Genomic DNA, 19,808 nt, shown 5'->3' with positions numbered 1-19,808 from the left:
TTTAAAATTTTGCAATTTTCAAATTTTGTATTTTTATGCCCTTAAATCAGAGAAATATGTCACACAAAATAGTTAATAAATAACATTTCCGACATGTCTACTTTACATCAGCACAATTTTGGAACCAAAATGTTTTTTTGTTAGGGAGTTATAAGGGTTAAAATTTGACCAGCAATTTCTCATTTTTACAACACCATTTTTTTTTAGGGACCACATCACATTTGAAGTCATTTTGAGGGGTCTATATGATAGAAAATAACCAAGTGTGACACCATTCTAAAAACTGCACCCCTCAAGGTACTTAAAAGCACATTCAAGAAGTTTATTAACCCTTTACGTGCTTCACAGGAACTCAAACAATGTGGAAGGAAAAAATGAACATTTAACTTTTTTTGCAAACACTTTAATTCAGAATCATATTTTTTTATTTTCACAAGTGTAAAAACAGAAATTTAACCATACATTTTGTTGTGCAATTTCTCCTGAATACGCTGATACCCCATATGTGGGGGTAAACCACTGTTTGGGCGCACCGCAGAGCTTGGAAGAGAAGGAGCGCCGTTTGACTTTTTCAATGCAGAATTGGCTGGAATTGAGATCGGATGCCATGTCACATTTGGAGAGCCCCTGATGTGCCTAAACAGTGGAAACCCCCCACAAGTGACACCATTTTGGAAACTAGACCCCTTAAGGAACTTAACTAGATGTGTGGTGAGCACTTTGAGCCCCCAAGTGCTTCACAGAAGTTTATAACGTAGAGCCGTGAAAATAAAAAATTGCATTTGTTTACACAAAAATGATATTTTCGCCCACAAATTCTTATTTTCACAAGGGTAACAGGAGAAATTAGACCACAAAAGTTGTTGTGCAATTTCTCCTGAGTACGTCGATACCCCATATGTGGGGGTAAACCACTGTTTGGGCGCACCGCAGAGCTTGGAAGAGGAGTGCCGTTTACTTTTTCAATGTAGAATTGGCTGGAATTGAGATCGGACGCCATGTCGCGTTTGGAGAGCCCCTGATGTGCCTAAACAGTGGAAACCCCCCACAAGTGACACCATTTTGGAAACTAGACCCCATAAGGAACTTAACTAGATGTGTGGTGAGCACTTTGATCCCCCAGGTGCTTCACGGAAGTTTATAACGTAGAGCCGTGAAAATAAAAAAATCACATTTTTTCTACAAAAATGATTTTTTTGCCCCAAAATGTTTATTTTTCCAAGGGTAACAGGAGAAATTAGACCACAAAAGTTGTTGTGCAATTTCTCCTGAGTACTTTGATACCCCATATGTGGGGGTAAACCACTGTTTGGGCTCACTGCAGAGCTTGGAAGAGAAGGAGCGCCGTTTTACTTTTTCAATGTAGAATTAGCTGGAATTGAGATCGGATGCCATGTTGCGTTTGGAGAGCCACTGATGTGCCTAAACAGTTTAAACCCCCCACAAATGACACCATTTTGGAAACGAGACCCCTTAAGGAACTTATCTAGATGTGTGGTGAGCACTTTAAACCCCCAGGTGCTTCCCGGAAGTTTATAACGTAGAGCCGTGAAAATAAAAAAGTCGCATTTTTTCTACAAAAATGATCTTTTTGCCCCCAAATTTTTATTTTCACAAGGGTAACAGGAGAAATTAGACAACAAATGTTGTTGTGCAACCTCTCCTGAGTACGTCGATACCCAATATGTGGGGATAAACCACTGTTTGGGCTCACTGCAGAGCTTGGAAGAGAAGGAGTGCCGTTTTACTTTTTCAATGTAGAATTGGCTGGAATTGAGATCGGATGCCATGTCGCATTTGGAGAGCCCCTGATGTGCCTAAACAGTGGAAACCCCCCACAAATGACACCATTTTGGAAACTAGACCCCTTAAGGAACTTATCTAGATGTGTGGTGAGCACTTTAAACCCCCAGGTGCTTCACGGAAGTTTATAACGTAGAGCCGTGAAAATAAAAAATCCTTTTTTTTCACTCAAAAATGATTTTTTTAGCCTGCAATTTTTTATTTTATCAAGGGTAACAGGAGACATTGGACCACAAAATCTGTTGACCAGTTTGTCCTGAGTACGCTGATACCCTATATGTGGGGGTAGGGCACTGTTTGGGCACCCATCATGGCTCGGAAGGGAAGGAGCGCCGCTTGGAATGCAGACTTTGATGGGATGGTCTGCAGGTGTCATGTTGCATTTGCAGAGATCCTGATGTACCTAAACAGTAGAAACCCCCCACAAGTGACTCCATTTTGGAAACTAGACCCCCCAAAGAGCTTATCTAGATGTGTGGTGAGCACTAGGAACCCCCAACTGCTTCACAGAAGTTTATAATGTAGAGCCATGAAAATAAAAAAAATCATATTTTTTCCACAAAAATGATCTTTTCACCCCCAAATTTTTACTTTCACAAGGGTAACAGGAGAAATTGGACCCCAAAATTTATTGTGCAATTTATGCTGAGTAGGCTGATACCCCATATGTGGAGGATAAACCACTGTTTGGGCGCATGGCAGAGCTTGGAAGGGAAGGAGCGCCGTTTTGGAATGCAGACTTTGATAGAATGGTCTGCAGGCATTATGTTGCGTTTGCAGAGCCCCCGATGTACCTAAACAGTAGAAACCCCCCACAAGTGACCTCATTTTGGAAACTAGACCCCCCAAGGAACTTATCTAGATGTGTTGTGAGAACTTTGAATGCCCAAGTGCTTCACAGAAGTTTATAATGCAGAGTCGTGAAAACAAAAAAAAATATTTTTTTCACAAAAAAGATTTTTTTAGCCCCCAAATTTTTATTTTCACAAGGGTATCAGGAGAAATTGGACCCCAAAAGTTGTTGTCCAATTTGTCCTGAGTACACTGATACCCCATGTGTGGGGGGGACCACTGTTTGGGCGCATGGCTGAGCTCGGAAGGGAAGGAGTGCCGTTTTGGAATGCAGACTTTGATAGAATGGTCTGCAGGCATTATGTTGCGTTTGCAGAGCCCCAGATATACCTAAACAGTAGAGACCCCCCAGAAGTGACCCCATTTTGGAAACTAGACCCCCCAAGGAACTTATCTAGATGTGTGGTGAGAACTTTGAATGCCCAAGTGCTTCACAGAAGTTTATAATGCAGAGTCGTGAAAATAAAAAATATTTTTTTTTTCCACAAAAAAAGATTTTTTAGCCCCCAAGTTTTTATTTTCACAAGGGTATCATGAGAAATTGGACCCCAAAAGTTGTTGTCCAATTTATCCCGAGTACGCTGATGCCCCATATGTGGGGGTAAACCACTGTTTGGGCGCACGGCAGAGCTCAGAAGGTAGGGAGCACCATTTTACTTTTTGAGCACAAAATTGGCTGTGGCGTTTAGAGACCCCCTGATGTACCTAAACAGTGGAAACCCCCAAATTCTAACTCCAACCCTAACCCCAACAAACCCCTAACCCTAATCCCAACCCAATCCATAATCCTAATCACAACCCTAACCCCCAAAACACCCCTAACCCTAATCCCAAAGCTAACCATAACCCTAATCAAAACCCTAAACCCAACACCCCCCTAATCCTAATCTCAACCCTAACCTCAAAACCTAACCCTAATCCCAATACACCCCTATCCTTAATCCCAACCCTAGCTTTAACCCTAATCCCAAACCTAACCCTAATCCCAAATGTAACCCTAATGCCAACCCTAATCCAAATCCTAATCCCAACTCTAACCCTAACTTTAGCCCCAACCCTAGCCCTAACCCTAACTTTAGCCCAAACCCTAACTTTAGCCCTAAACCTAGCCCCAACCCTAACCCTAACTTTAGCCCCAACCCTAGCCCTAACCCTAGCTCTAACCCTAATCCTAGCTCTAACCCTAACCCAAGCCCTAACCCTAAGGCTATGTGCACATGTTGCGGATTTTGCTGCGGATCCGCAGCGTTTCCGCAGCTGTGGGTCCGCAGCAGTTTCCCATGAGTTTACAGTACAATGTAAACCTATGGGAAACATTAAACGCTGTGCCCATGCTGCGGAAAAAACCACACGGAAACGCAGCGGTTTACATTCCGCAGCATGTCAATTCTTTCTGCTGATTCTGCAGCGGTTTTACACCTGCTCCATAATAGAGAACCGCAGGTGTAAAACCGCAGTGGAATCCGCAAAAAAACCGCGGTACATCCGCGATAAATCCGCAGGAAAAACGCAGCGTTTTGGTCCTGCGGATGCTGCGGAAAAATCCGCAGAGAACCATTCTATGTGTGCACATATCCTAACCCTAACCCTACCCCTAACCCTACCCCTAACCCTAACCCTACCCCTAACCCTACCCCTAACCCTACCCCTAACCCTATTTGGAAAATAGAAATTCATACATTTTTTTTATTTTATTATTTTTTTCTTACTAAGGGGGTGATAAAGGGGGGGTTATTTACTATTTTTTTTTATTTTGATCACTGTGATAGGATCTCACAGTGACCAAAATAAAAAAAGAGGAAGAATTTTCTTCTGCCGGCCGGCAGATCATGGCGGGCATACTGCGCATGCGCCCGCCATTTTCTTACCGGAGCAAGAAGCCGGCGGCCAGCAGAAGAAGCAGGAGGACCCAGGGACACCGGTAAGTATAACAGGGTCCCCGAATCCCCCTATTTCTCTGTCCTCTGATGTGCGATCACATCAGAGGACAGAGAATGACATCGCTTTTTTTTTTTTTTTTTGCGGTCGCCGGTTAACAGTTAATTACCGGCGATCGCAAAACATGGGTCGGTAAAAACCGACCCCGATCATGTTCTTTGGGGTCATCCGGGTGCCGGGCGGCGGGCGCACTGCGCAAGCGCCCGCCATTATTTCCCCGGAAAAAGATGGCGGCGCCCATCGGGAGCCACGAGGAGCACCGGGGGAGGTAGGTGAGTATTGGGGGGCTATCGGGGACCACATTTCTCTGTCCTCCGATGTGCGATCACATCGGAGGACAGAGAAATTAAATGGCAAATCGCTTTTTGGTTTTTTTTTGTTGCGACCGCCGGTAAACGGTTAATTACCGGCGATCGCAACTCGGGGGTCGGTAAAAAACCCCCGAATCATGTTCTCTGGAGTCTCGGCTACCCTCGGCAACCGAGACCCCAGAGAAAATCCGACACTGGGGGGCGCTATTCACTTTTTCCACAGCGCCGTTAATTAACGGCGCTGTGGTTTAAGTACCCTTAGCGGCCGCCGTTACAAGGCGTATCGGCGGTCGTTAAGGGGTTAACAGTGGAAACCCTCCACAATTGACCCCATTTTGGAAACTACACCTCTGAAGGAAGTTATCTAGAGGCATAGTTTTATAGTAATAACTATAATAATGCTTTTGGTTTTAGTGTATGAATTTATAATGTGGCGGTATGTGTAAGATGTGCTCGGTACATCAGATTATAGATGTGTTGTGTCAAAAGGGTATAAACTAATTTTATTAATTTGTGGACGTGTGGTACGCTTTGAAACAATCCTTAATGCAAAGGCCAGGTTTCTCAGGGCAGGTTTCACAATGGTAAGTTGTGTCCTCGGATTCCCCTCTTGGAACATACTCTGCACCGCTTTAGTGATCGGCCTGTCCTCGCTGCTTGGGGAACCTGTCCTGGGAAATGTTGACCTGGGACTGTATGGGCACTATCAGATTCAGAATTACTGGGGCCCTCACCTCCCCGAGTGCCAAACATTAGGGTCTTGATGACTACCTCCTGAAACTGAAGGAAGGTCCCCGTATTGCCTGCAGATCGGGACAGCACAAAAGCATTGTACAATGCCATCTGTACAATGTGCACGGCCAATTTTTTTGTACCATACTTTGGCTTTTCGCATGGCACTGTATAGTTGGAGGACCTGATCTGAAAGATCCACACCCCCATGTACCAATTGTAATCCAAGATAAAGGTTCTTTCATAGAACTATCAGGGAAATAATAGAATCAATATGATGAGCACCCGATCACCACGACCACAAGGATATAAATCTAAAAGATAATAAAAACAATGTCAATACAATTCTAATAAATAACAACCCCCCCTAAAAAGACTTCCTATATACAATGGAGAACAGTATCACTTTCTCACAAGAATGCTCCAAATCCAAAACTTTCATTGAGACCCTGTGGCGCCATTGTGCCCAGCCGGTAAATCCATCGACTTTCTATTTGCGCAAACAATCTCCCCAGGTTGCCCCCTCTAATTCCCATTGATACCAAATCAATCCCTATCACCCTCAAACCGTGTGGGTTACACTGATGATGTTTTTTTAAATGCCTTGGTATAGTTTTTAATGTTGATTCATCTTCAACCGTTTTGGCACCCATTATGTCTCTACAATGCTCACGTGTCCGAATTTTCAATTCACGTGTGGTTAATCCAATATACACCTTTTTGCATGGACAGGTGGCATGATAGATTACCCCACGGGAGGCACACGTAATTCTTTTTCTAATGGTGAATGTTCTGGTACTATTGAAATTAGAGAAGGTCTTGGCCTTAGTATGATTACCACAGGCCTTACATAGACCGCAAGGATAAAAACCGGGGTCAGTACAGTCGGCGGTATTTAAACCTCTCCCTGGATTATATAAACTGTGCACCAGGATATCCCGTAAATTTTTAGTTCTTTTGGCCACTATCATGGGTCTCTCAGGTAAAATTCTCTTCAATCCAGGGTCAGTTTTTAACACATTCCAATGTTTATTAAGAATTTCCTTAAACTGATGCCATTTATTGTGATATGTGGTGATAAAATGTACCCCACTCGGTTTCTCAGGTTGTTCAGATTTCTTTGGCCTGTAGAGAAGATCATTTCTGTCTGTCCTCATTGCTCTTTGATATCCACGTCTTATGTTCTTGTTACTATAGCCTCTTTCCGAAAATCGCCTGCTGAGGTCGGCGGCTTGTCGTTCGAAATCTTCAGACTTTGTACATATTCTCTTTGCGCGTAAAAACTGTCCTATCGGAATTCCTCTAATTGTCCCTGGAGGATGAGAGGAGGTGGCGTGGAGGAAGGAATTTGTGGATGTGGGCTTTCTATATAAATCTGTAAACAAAAAGCCATTGTCATCTGCTTTAATAGACAAATCCAGGAATTCGACACTTCTGCCAACCTTAAAGGTGAGTTTGATGTTTAAATTGTTTTTATTTAGTGCCTCCATACAGGACGATAATTCATCAATCGATCCCTCCCAGATGAACCAGATGTTGTCAATATACCTCATCCAACTTGAAATCAGGTTGGCATGAGGTATAGGGTCACATACAAATATCTGTCATTCCCATAAACCGAGAAACAAGTTGGCATACGATGGGGCACAACTAGCCCCCATCGCAGTGCCCTGGCATTGTTTATACACAGCACCCTTGAAGGTAAAGATGTTATGGGTGAGGACAAATTCCAATAGTTGCAGCAGTAGTGCCACCAGATCACCATCTAGGTTGGTTGTCCTTAAATACCATGACACCGCCTTCAAACCATCCTGGTGTCGTATAGATGTATATAAGGCCTCAACGTCAGCCGTCACCATGGTTACCTCTTTGCCAATATGTATATTGTCTAATCTACGTAGGGCTGAGTTTGTATCCTGAATATAAGAGGGCAGATCACTCACCAGTGGTTTCAGGTAATAGTCAATAACCATGGTGACGACCTCGCAGAGGCCCCCATTACCAGATACGATGGGTCTTCCGGGCGGGTCAATGGCATTTTTGTGAACCTTAGGGATCAAATATAAGGTTGGAAGGCGGGGGTGCATATCCTTCACCACTTCCACCATTTTTTTCGGGATAATCCCTTTTTGAAAGCTTGTTCCAAAATCCCTATCAATTCCCGATGAAATGTATCAAGAGGGCTGGATGGCAATTTACGATAACAAGTCTGATCATTTAGTAATTTAAATGCTTGCCTCTCATACATTACATTGGGCCACACTACTAGGTTTCCCCCTTTATCAGAGGGCTTGAAAACAACCTCTTTCATTTCTTGTAAGCTAACAATGGCTTCCCGTTCAGCCCTACTGCAGTTGTTAGTCCCATATCCACTGTGGCACAATTTTTCAATATCTTCCGTAACCAGTCTAGTGAACACTTCTACCGCCGGGCAGGTGCTCAATGAAGGGAATTTCTTTGATTTATTTATGAGAGATAAAGGGAAATTCTGATTTCTCAGTTCATACTCACTCTCCTCCGCCAGTGCCTCAAGATTCTCCAGGGCTTCCCTCTCAACATCAGACAAGGATATCACTTCAGAACCGGATTTCGAATGTAACTTCTGTAAGATCACTTTCCTTGAAAAAAGGTGCAGATCCTTGATAGCTATAAAGGGATCTGGGTGTGTGGAAGGAGAAAAAGTTAGACCCTTTTGAAGGAAAGAGATTTGAACGTCAGATAGGTTGTAATCTGACAGATTTATTACCTTGAGATGGTCATTTTTTCCTTTTTTATACCCCTTGGTGAAGAAATCAGCTGGTTTCCTACTCCCCCCATTACGTGTGTTGTATTTAGTTGGGTGGTAACTTTCACGTTCATTACTGGATACATTATGTTCAGACACAGAGGATGCCGAGCTGAAGGATGATTCTCGTGGTCTTGGTCGTTTAGCAGGATCCTTTTTGAATTGCCATCTAAAAATTCTATTTTCCTCATAGTCAGTCACATCCCTTTGATATTTCTTCATCTTTTTATCACAGATCTCCTTTTCCCATTTCTCCATATCTTTATTAAGGTCATTCGACCATACCTCCAATGTGTCTTGTTTAATATCTTTTTTAATTAATGCTTCTAATTTCTCTAACTCACTTTCAATGATTTTTAATGATTGAGAGTTACTCTCAATAATTATTTTCAAAAATTCCAGTGAACACCTGGATGCTGCCGCTGACCATCTCTTGATTAATGTTTCATCATTCAGTTCAAAAGTTGGAAATAATTCAATCCTCAGACCCCTTGGGATTATTTCATGACAAACATAATTCTCCAAGGATGTCTTAGTCCACCACATTCTTGTCTTTTTAAACATCGCATTCATATATTGTCTAAAAGTCTCCTTATCAGATATAGAAGTCTCACCACTTGCCTTAGAAGTACCAGGTTTAAACATATTAGTAGCTTTCTGCCACCAGGCTGATTCCCTGGCTTTATAATCCATATTCACAATGCGGATTCTCTGTCTGAAAACAGAACATACATATGCATACATATTAATCCTATATGACCTATAGCAAATAAATGCTTGGTCCCATTCCGTAAGACTCAGTGAAACAACAGAACCATATAAAATCATAACATGGCTCAAGGAATGCAAAATATACAGCTTTATTAACAGAATTTAGACATAACAATAAAAACAAGGTACCTCACAGTGCAACTAAAACATCACCCAGGTCTGAGGCACTATACATATATACTTCTTACTATACCACACTGCTATGGATGCTCATAATCATGATGACAGTAGTACATAGTGGCCTGAACCCTTATTGTAATATCACATGCCACCACTGGTAAGCCATACCTAAGTGGGAGACATACAAGGAGTCCTTCTTACAAATTCCAAATCCAATCAGAGTCCCCTAAGTGCGGGTATATATGTGTAGAAATAAGTATAAATATATTTACCAAGTGGCGTGCCGAAGCCTGAGCGATTGTCCCACCCCGACGCGCGTTTCGCCTGTTCTTCTTCCGGGGGCGTGTCTGGCTAGGGAGGTGTGTGCTCTATTTAAGTGACCGGGGGCCAATAGATGGCAAGCGTGGTTGACAACAGTAGCTAGGTGAAAGCCGCACGTGGCTAGGGTATGACGGCGCATCCGGTGCTCGGCCGATCTCCAATGGGAATGCCCCACTTCCGGTCAGTAAGACGCCAGCATTTCGCCCGGCGCACGCAGGGCGGAAGTCAGGCATCATCACAACAGACCGGAGCAGGGAGCTCCGGAGTGATCCGAGCGACGCATGCGCACACCCAGTCAGGTCATGCGACTAGTGAACACGGGGCATTTTATTCTAAACATAAGGAGAATACACTGTATAAATGACATAGCAGTCTGATGATACTGCGCTATGTATGACGTGACCAAAGTGCAAATGTGCTGAAGAACTAAAGTGCATATGATTAATAATTAACATCACCCTAGTGCTACACCGCATATAATGAGCCTAAAGTGCGATTATACAATAAAACTAGTCCATTATGTGATAACCAATGACATCACGAAGGACATTAGATAATATAAGTGTGATTCATGGTTGTGCATTACTGCACCAAGAGCCTGAAAATATGTGACATACGTGCAGCACCAAATACTGCGTATTCACCAAAATACATACCCAGATGCATATTTAAAACACAAAAATATATATTAGCATTGGGTAAAATATATACACAATATAAAAATATAAAAATATACTATGATATAAACATAGATACCCATGAGTAGCATTTCTACGTAAAGTAATAAATAAAGAAGGAATTTTTTAAATAAAACCATGTGTACCAAATATACCCATATACATACATATACACATATATATACCAACCCAATGGTGAATGGATGAAATAAACAAAATAAAATCTCCGCCCACAGGTCATATAACTACAATTATCCCGAACCAAAATTATATAACATTCAACAGATGCCCATAGTTCATGTCAGTACCCCTGTTCAAATATTTTCTTCATGGATGAAAGGTTCTTTCATAGAACTATCAGGGAAATAATTGAATCAATATGATGAGCACCCGATCGGACGATGCCTGCTACACTGACAGTGATTGACACATTAGCCAATGATGGGACAGTAGTAGTCCCATCATGCGGCTAATGTGTTGAATGTAAAAAAAAAAAAAAAAATACTCCATACATGCTACATACATACATACATGCTACACACATGCTACATACATGCTACATACATGCTACATACATGCTACATACATACATACATGCTACATACATGCTACATACATGCTAAATACATACATACATGCTACAAACATGCTACATACATACATGCTACATACATGCCACATACTACATACATACATGCTACATACATACATTCTACATACATACATGCTACATACATACTGCATACGTGCTACATAAATACTATATACATACATACATGCTACATACATACATGCTACATGCATACATGCTACATACTACATTCATACATGCTACATACATACATACCACATACATACTACATACATACATACTACATACATGCTACATACATACATGCTACATACATACTGCATGCTACATACATTCTACATACGACATACATACTGCATACATACATGCTATATACATGCTACATACTACATACATACATGCTACATACATACTACATGCTACATACATGCTACATACATACATAGATGCTACATTCATACATACTACATACATTCTACATACATACTGCATACATACATCCATACATACTACATACCTGCTACATAATACTACATGCATACATACTGCATACATACATACAATACATACATAATACATACATAATACATACTACATACAATACATTCATACATTACACACAATACATACACATAGACATACAGTACATTAAACATAGATTACATACTCAAAATTACTTGTCATTTTGATCCCCGAAGCCAGTGTCATCTGTAAAAAATATGAAAAAAACAAACAACCAATATACTCCCTGACCTCAGAAATCCACGAGTGTCCCACGACGATCTCCCGTGGAGAGCAGCAGCAACAGCTGTTGCAACCGCTCTCCAGGGGCCCCAGGAACACAATGACGGGAGTAAGGTATCCTTCCGCCACTGTATTCCTCCGCCGCAGTAAAAAAAAAAAGTCCCTAGTCTCACTTTATGGCATTGCTGGCTGAAAAATTTTCCCAGGCAGCAATTGCCATAAAGTGACACTTTGAACTCAGGTAACCTCAGTGATGCACTGCAGGAGCCATTGTCTCCTGTCAGTGTGTCACTGAGGGTCCTATAGAGCAGTGACATCACCCGATGTTACTGATCTATAGGGGAGATCGTCGTGGGACACTCGTTATTAATTGAACTATGGCGGACAGGTAGTATACGGTTTATTATTTTACGTTTTTTGCAGGCGCTGAAGTATGGTAAGTATGGTGAAATGAAGAATATTAAAATACTTTTTCCTACTGTGTGCGTGTTTTATTAACCCTTTTCTTACTATTGGATTAATAACGGATAGGCGTCTTATTGACGCCTCTCCATTATTAACCCGGCTTAATGTCACCTTACGATAGCAAGGTGACATTAACCCCTTATTACCACGCCGTTTTTTTCTGGTTTTTTTTATTTCAACGCTCACAAAGGCCTCTTTCACACTTGCGTCGGTACAGGTCCGTCGCTATGCGTCGGGCTGACGTACCGACGCACGTTGTGAAATTTGTACACGACGTGGGCAGCGGATGTAGTTTTTCAACGCATCCGCTGCCCATTCTGAAGTCCGGGGAGGAGGGGGCAGAGTTTCTGCCGCGCATGCGCTGTAGAAAATGGCGGATGCGATGGACAAAAAAAGTTCACTTGAACGTTTTTTCGTGCCGACGGTCCGACAAAACACGACGGATCCATTGCACGACGGACGTGACTTGTGGCCTTCCATCGCGATCCGTCGCTAATACAAGTCTATGGGTAAAAAAACGCATCCTGCGAGCACATTTGCAGGATCCATTTTTTTCCACCGGATCCGTGTTTTACCGCCGGATCCATTTTTTTCTGCCGGATCTGTTTTTTCTTGTTGTATTAGCGCCGGATTGCGCCTGATGGCCACACGTTTCATCCGTTTTTTTGCCGGATCTGTCAAAAAAGCTGTTTCTGCCTGACGGATAACACATACAGAGGAACGTTTTTCTGTCCGTCGAAAACATGCACAGCGACGGATCTGGCAAAAAACGTATGAAACTGAGATGTGAAATGATGAATCCGGCCTCTGAATCTGTTTTTTCATGCATGTTTCCATTCAAATCATGCACATTTTCCATTTATTTTTTTTCCAAAAACCGCATCAAAACCTGCATCAAAACTGCACCAAAAACTGCATCAAAACTGCACCAAAAACTGCATCAAAAACCGCACCAAAAACCTGCATCAAAAAAGCACCAAAAACTGCATCAAAAACAGCACCAAAACTGCATCAAAAACCGCACCACAAACCTGCACCAAAAACTGCATCAAAAACCGCACCAAAAACCTGCATCCAAAACCCGCATCAAAATCAACATCAAAAACAGCGACAAAAGCCTGCATCAAAAAAAGCACCAAAAACTGCACAAAATGCTGCATCAAAAACTGCACCAAAAACCTGCACCAAAAACTGCACCAAAAACTGCATCAAAACTGCATCGAAAACCGCATCAAAAAACGCACCAAAAACCTGCATCAAAAAAAGCACCAAAAACTGCACCAAAAACATACATCAAAAACAGCACCAAAAACAGCACCAAAAAAAAACTGCATTAAAAATTGCACCAAAAACCTGCACCAAAAACTGCATCAAAACCTGCAAAAAAACTGGTGCAGTTTTGATGCGTTTTTTTATACTGTTTTTGATGCAAGTTTTTGGTGCAGTTTTTGGTGCAGGTTTGTGGGGCAGTTTTTGATGCAGTTTTTGGTGCTGTTTTTGATGTAGCTTTTTGGTGCGGTTTTTGATGCTGTTTTTGGTGCGGTTTTTGATGCGGTTTTTGATGCAGTTTTTGGTGCGGTTTTTAATGCAGTTTTTGGTGCTGTTTTTGATGCAGTTTTTGGTGCAGGTTTTTGGTGCAGATTTTTGATGCGGTTTTTGATGCGGTTTTTGGTGCAGTTTTTGGTGCAGTTTTTGGTGCGGTTTTTGATGCAGTTTTTGGTGCCGGTTTTGATGTAGCTTTTTGGTGCGGTTTTTGATGCTTTTTTGATGCAGTTTTTGGTGCTTTTTTATGCAGGTTTTGGTGCGGTTTTTGATGCAGTTTTTGGTGCAGTTTTGATGCAGGTTTTGGTGCGGTTTTTGATGCAGTTTTTGGTGCGGTTTTTGATGCAGTTTTTGGTGCCATTTTTGATGTAGGTTTTTGGTGCGGATTTTGATGCTTATTTTGATGCAGTTTTTGGTGCTTTTTTGATGCAGGTTTTTGGTGCGGTTTTTGATGCGGTTTTTGGTGCAGTTTTTGGTGCGGTTTTTGATGCAGTTTTTGGTGCGGTTTTTGATGCAGTTTTTGGTGCCATTTTTGATGTAGCTTTTTGGTTCGGTTTTTGATGCTGTTTTTGATGCAGTTTTTGGTGCTTTTTTGATGCAGGTTTCGGTGCAGTTTTTGATGCTGTTTTTGATGCAGTTTTTGGTGCGGTTTTTAATGCAGTTTTTGGTGCTGTTTTTGATGCAGTTTTTGGTGCAGTTTTTGGTGCAGATTTTTGATGCGGTTTTTGATGCAGTTTTTGGTGCGGTTTTTGATGCAGTTTTTGGTGCGGTTTTTGATGCAGTTTTTTGTGCCGGTTTTGATGTAGCTTTTTGGTGCCATGGATATTGCCCCCCCTCGGCTACAAATACCAGTCTGCAGCCGCCTCGGAAATGGCGCATCTGTAAGATGCGCCAATTCCGGCACTTAGCCCCTCTCTTCTCACTCCCATGTAGCGGTGGGATATGGGGTAATAAGGGGTTAATGTCACCTTGCTATCGTAAGGTGACATTAAGCCGGGTTAATAATGGAGAGGCGTCAATAAGACGCCTATCCGTTATTAATCCAATAGTAAGAAAAGGGTTAATAAAACACGCACACATTAGGAAAAAGTATTTTAATATTCTTCATTTCACCATACTTACCATACTTCAGCGCCTGCAAAAAACATAAAATAATAAACCGTATACTACCTGTCCGCCATAGTCCAATTAATAACGAGTGTCCCACGATGATCTCCCCTATAGAACAGTTACATCGGGTGATGTCACTGCTCTATAGGACCTTCAGTGACACACTGACAGGAGACAATGGCTCCTGCAGTGCATCACTGAGAAGTTACCTGAGTTCAAAGTGTCACTTTATGGCAATTGCTGCCTGGGAAAACTTGTTAGCCAGCAATGCCATAAAGTGAGACTAGGGACTTTTTTTTACAGCGGTGGAGGAATACAGTGGTGGAAGGATACCTTCCTCCCGTCATTGTGTTCCTGGGGCCCCTGGAGAGCGGTTGCAACAGCTGTTGCTGCTGCTCTCCACGGGAGATCGTCGTGGGACACTCGTGGATTTCTGCGGACAAGGAGTATATTGGTTGTTTGTTTTTTTCATATTTTTACAGATGACACTGGCTTCGAGGATCAAAATGACAAGTAATGGTGAGTATGTAATCTATGTTTAATGTACTGTATGTCTTTATGTATGTATTGTATGTATATACGCAGTATGTATGCATGTAGTATTATGTAGCATGTATGTAGTATGTAGCATGTATGTATGTATGTAGCATGTATCTATGTAGCAGGTAGCATGTATGTAGCATGTATGTATGTATGTAGCATGTATGTATGTATGTAGCATGTATGTATGTAGTATGTAGCATGTATGTATGTATGTAGAATGTATGTATGTAGCATGAATGTATGTAGCATGTATGTATGTATGTAGCATGTATGTATGTATGTAGAATGTATGTATGTAGCATGTATGTATGTATGTAGCATGTATGTATGTATGTAGAATGTATGTATGTAGCATGTATGTATGTAGCATGTATGTATGTATGTATGTATGTAGCATGTATGTATGTATGTAGCATGTATGGAGTATTTTTTTTTTTTCATTCAACACATTAGCCGGATGACGGGACTACTACTGTCCCATCATTGGCTAATGTGTCAATCACTGTCAGTGTAGCAGGCATAGCCCGATGGGACTTGTAGTCCCATCGGACGATGCCCGCACTGAGACCCCCGCATGCCACACTGAGACCCCCCCACGCTGCAGAGACCCCCCTACGCCGCAGAGACACCCCCCACGCCGCAGAGACCCCCCCACACCGCAGAGACCCCCCCACACTGCAGAGACAACCCCCACGCCGCATCGAGCCCCGGCACGCCGCATAGAGCCTGGGCAGCCCGGATACAGCGCCGCATAGAATTCGATCCCTGGCTGGCCCGCACAGACCCCGCCCGCACACACAGACACTCACAGTGTCTGCCCACGCACCGCCCACACTCTTCCCCCTGCAGAACAGCATATAGAAGGACAGAAAGGGCTGATTTACGTTCCGATATTGGTGTCCCATTCACTTGTATTGGTATCGGGTATCGGTATCGGCGATATCCGATATTTTTTGCATATCGGCCGATCCAATCTGATACAGATACTTTTGAATATCGGAAGGTATCGCTGAGTCAACACTAATCATGACCAATCTATGGTATGATCTCAAACAAGGCTCACTCACATGCTGTCTCATTCCCAGTATAATCAATATAATGAATTAAAACTACTGTAGAAGACACCCACAAAACCACACAGGTATTAAAAATATACCAACACCTGTTAACAATAGAAATAAAAGGATTATGGAAGGTGATACCCCCTAAGGCTTACAAATACATAAGACCTTAGCCGGTGATATGGAGGATTCTGAATGCATTAAGGAATGGAACCTTATGCTTCACAAATTCTCAAAACAAAAAGATCAATTTATCATTAGCAAAAGGCAGCAAACATTGAAAAGACTAAATGACGAAATTGTTGAAAATTTTGAATCAATTAAGGACCAGAAAAATCATCCACAGGTGAACGCATTATATATGAATATTCAGAAACATCTGTATAATAAAGAGCAAGAAATTCAGTGGAAGTGTTGTCCAAGTTCACGAGATGAAGTTCCTTATATTGATAAACTAAATGATACTCAATCACATAGGTATAATGCAGATAGAAGAGAGAAAAATAAATCTATGGACAATTCATATGAAACAGTTGATGAAATTCATACTGGTATGAACCATTATTAGAAATTATGGTACATACAGTGAAGGAAATAATTATGTGATCCCTTGCTGATTTTGTAAGTTTGCCCACTGACAAAGACATGAACAGTCTATAATTTTAAGAGTAGGTTAATTTTTACATTGAGAGAAAGGATATAAAAAAAAATCCAATCGGCCAATACCTCACATATCTTTATGTATTTTTTGCACTTTATTTTTCAGGGTGCAGCCGTGCCCGGCACATTGGGTCTTGTATGCAGCGGTGTTCACATGGGATGCATTGAGAGTGTGCTGGCCAGCCCGCCTAATCGAATAGTATGGGCATGACTAATAGGCTGAGAACCAGACACTATGCATTACCTACATGTGAACAGCGCCCTATACAGGCCTCTATTGTGCAAATGTATACTAAGCAGTCACCCTCTCCATGAACTGGTAGGCTGTGAGTGGCTGTCTATTTAGTATTTTGCACCTGTGTTTTGCAACATCTTGGCTATATGGGCTGGCTGCATCCTGTAGTGCACTTGTTCAGAGACCTGGGCAGGTAAGCGGTGCTGCCCTTTTTCAGCTGTATTTTTGAATTTTTGGAGCATTTCTAGTCTTCCTTTGTGGCTTTGCTACTATGTCATGTGCATGGTCTCATAAACTAACATTGTTTTGTGTGATGTTTCGTCACCGTCAGATTGAACTCCGACCTAAAATATGCTCGTCTACACCTGCCCTAAGGCCAGTTTCACACGTTCTGATATTTCTGGTCCCGGAAAAAACGGTACTGGAGATATCTGTGTCAGTGTGTCCGTTTGTCCATTTGTCACATCCATGTGCAATCCATGTGTCCGTGTGTACCATCCATGTGCTGGCCATATGTCCGTGTATTGAAACAATTTGTTTCAATTTTAACCCTATGTCTTTAAAAACGCACACAGACAGCACTCGGATGGCACATGGAAGGCATCCGTGTGTGATACGTGTTTACACGGACCCATTGACTTGTATGGACCTTGTGATCTGTGCTGTCGCTCAAAAATGGACATGTCAGCATGCTTTGCACTTGGACACACAGTCCATCAAAACACGCTGACATGTGCGTAGAATGAATGGGTGTACATGTGTCAGTGTCTCCGGTACGTGAGAAAACTGTCACCACACCTACCGGAGAAACTGACGTGTGAAACTGGCCTTAAGCTGGAGTTACACTAAACGACTTACCAACGATCACGACCAGCGATACGACCTGGCCATGATCGTTGGCAAGTCGTTGTGTGGTCACTGGGGAGCTGTCACACAGTCAGCTCTCTCCAGCGACCAACGATCAGGGGAACGACTTCGGCATCGTTGAAACTGTCTTCAACGATGCCAAAGCCCCCCTGCAGCACCCAAGTAACCAGGGTAAACATCAGGTTACTAAGTGCAGGGCCGTCCTTAGGCTACGTTCACATTTGCATTGTGCGCCGCAGCATCGGCGACGCAACGCACAACGCAAACAAAAACGCAGCAAAACGCATGCACAACGCTGCGTTTTGCGCCGCATGCGTCCTTTTTTTATTGATTTTGGACGCAGCAAAAATGCAACTTGCTGCGTCCTCTGCGCCCGGACGCATGCGCCGCAGTGACGCATGCGGTGCAAAACGCAAGTGCGACGCATGTCCATGCGCCCCCATGTTAAATATAGGGGCGCATGACGCATGCGGCGACGCTGCGGCGCCCGACGCTGCGGCGCAGACCGCAAATGTGAACGTAGACTAGTAACCCGATATTTACCCTGGTTACAGGGCCGGACTGGCCATCGGGCACTTCTGGCAAATGCCAGAAGGGCCGGTGCCAGTAGTGGGCCGCTCGATCCGCCTCCCCCCCCCGACTCCCCCCCTCGCATTCAACTATACCGGCATATAGACACCGGTACAGTTGAATGCAATGATGGAGGAGAGAGCGTCTACAGACGCTCCCTCTCCCATCATTCCCCGCTCTGCCTCTGACACTGCGGGTGCATGATGACGTCATATCATCGCGCACCTGCTGTGTCCCGGGCAGACTGCAGCTGCTGAGACAGAAGCAGGAAGCAACGCTGGCAAGAGGAGAGGTGAGGAGAGTGTTGTTGTTTTTTTACTAGACTGTGGGCCATTCTCGGGGGGGGGAGGGTTTGGAGGAAGAGAAGAAATGCGGGCTGTGCTCTGTGCTGTATATAGTGCTCTGTGGGCTGTGCTCTGTGCTGTATATAGTGCTGTGTGGGCTGTGCTCTGTGCTGTATATAGTGCTCTGTGGGCTGTGCTCTGTGCTGTGTATAGTGCTCTGTGGGCTGTGCTCTGTGCTGTATATAGTGCTCTGTGGGCTGTGCTCTGTGCTGTATATAGTGCTCTGTGCTGTATATAGTGCTCTGTGGGCTGTGCTGTATATAGTGCTCTGTGGGCTGTGCTCTGTGGGCTGTGCTCTGTGCTGTATATAGTGCTCTGTGCTGTATATAGTGCTCTGTGGGCTGTGCTCTGTGGGCTGTGCTCTGTGCTGTATATAGTGCTCTGTGCTGTATATATTACTCTGTGGGCTGTGCTGTATATATTACTCTGTGGGCTGTGCTGTATATATTACTCTGGGCTGTGCTGTATATATTACTCTGTGGGCTGTGCTGTATTTAGTACTCTGTGGGCTGTGCTATATATATTACTCTGTGGGCTGTGCTGTATATAGTGCTCTGTGGGCTGTGCTGTATATATTACTCTGTGCTGTATATAGTGCTCTGTGCGCTGTGCTGTATTTAGTACTCTGTGGGCTGTGCTATATATATTATTCTGTGGGCTGTGCTATATATATTACTCTGTGGGCTGTGCTGTATTTAGTACTCTGTGGGCTGTGCTGTATATATTAACGCTGTGCTGTATTTAGTGCTCTGTGGGCTGTGCTGT

Source organism: Ranitomeya variabilis, chromosome 4 (genome assembly GCF_051348905.1).
Source record: "Ranitomeya variabilis isolate aRanVar5 chromosome 4, aRanVar5.hap1, whole genome shotgun sequence".
Taxonomy (NCBI): domain Eukaryota; kingdom Metazoa; phylum Chordata; class Amphibia; order Anura; family Dendrobatidae; genus Ranitomeya; species Ranitomeya variabilis.
Note: the sequence above shows the minus strand (reverse complement) of the source record.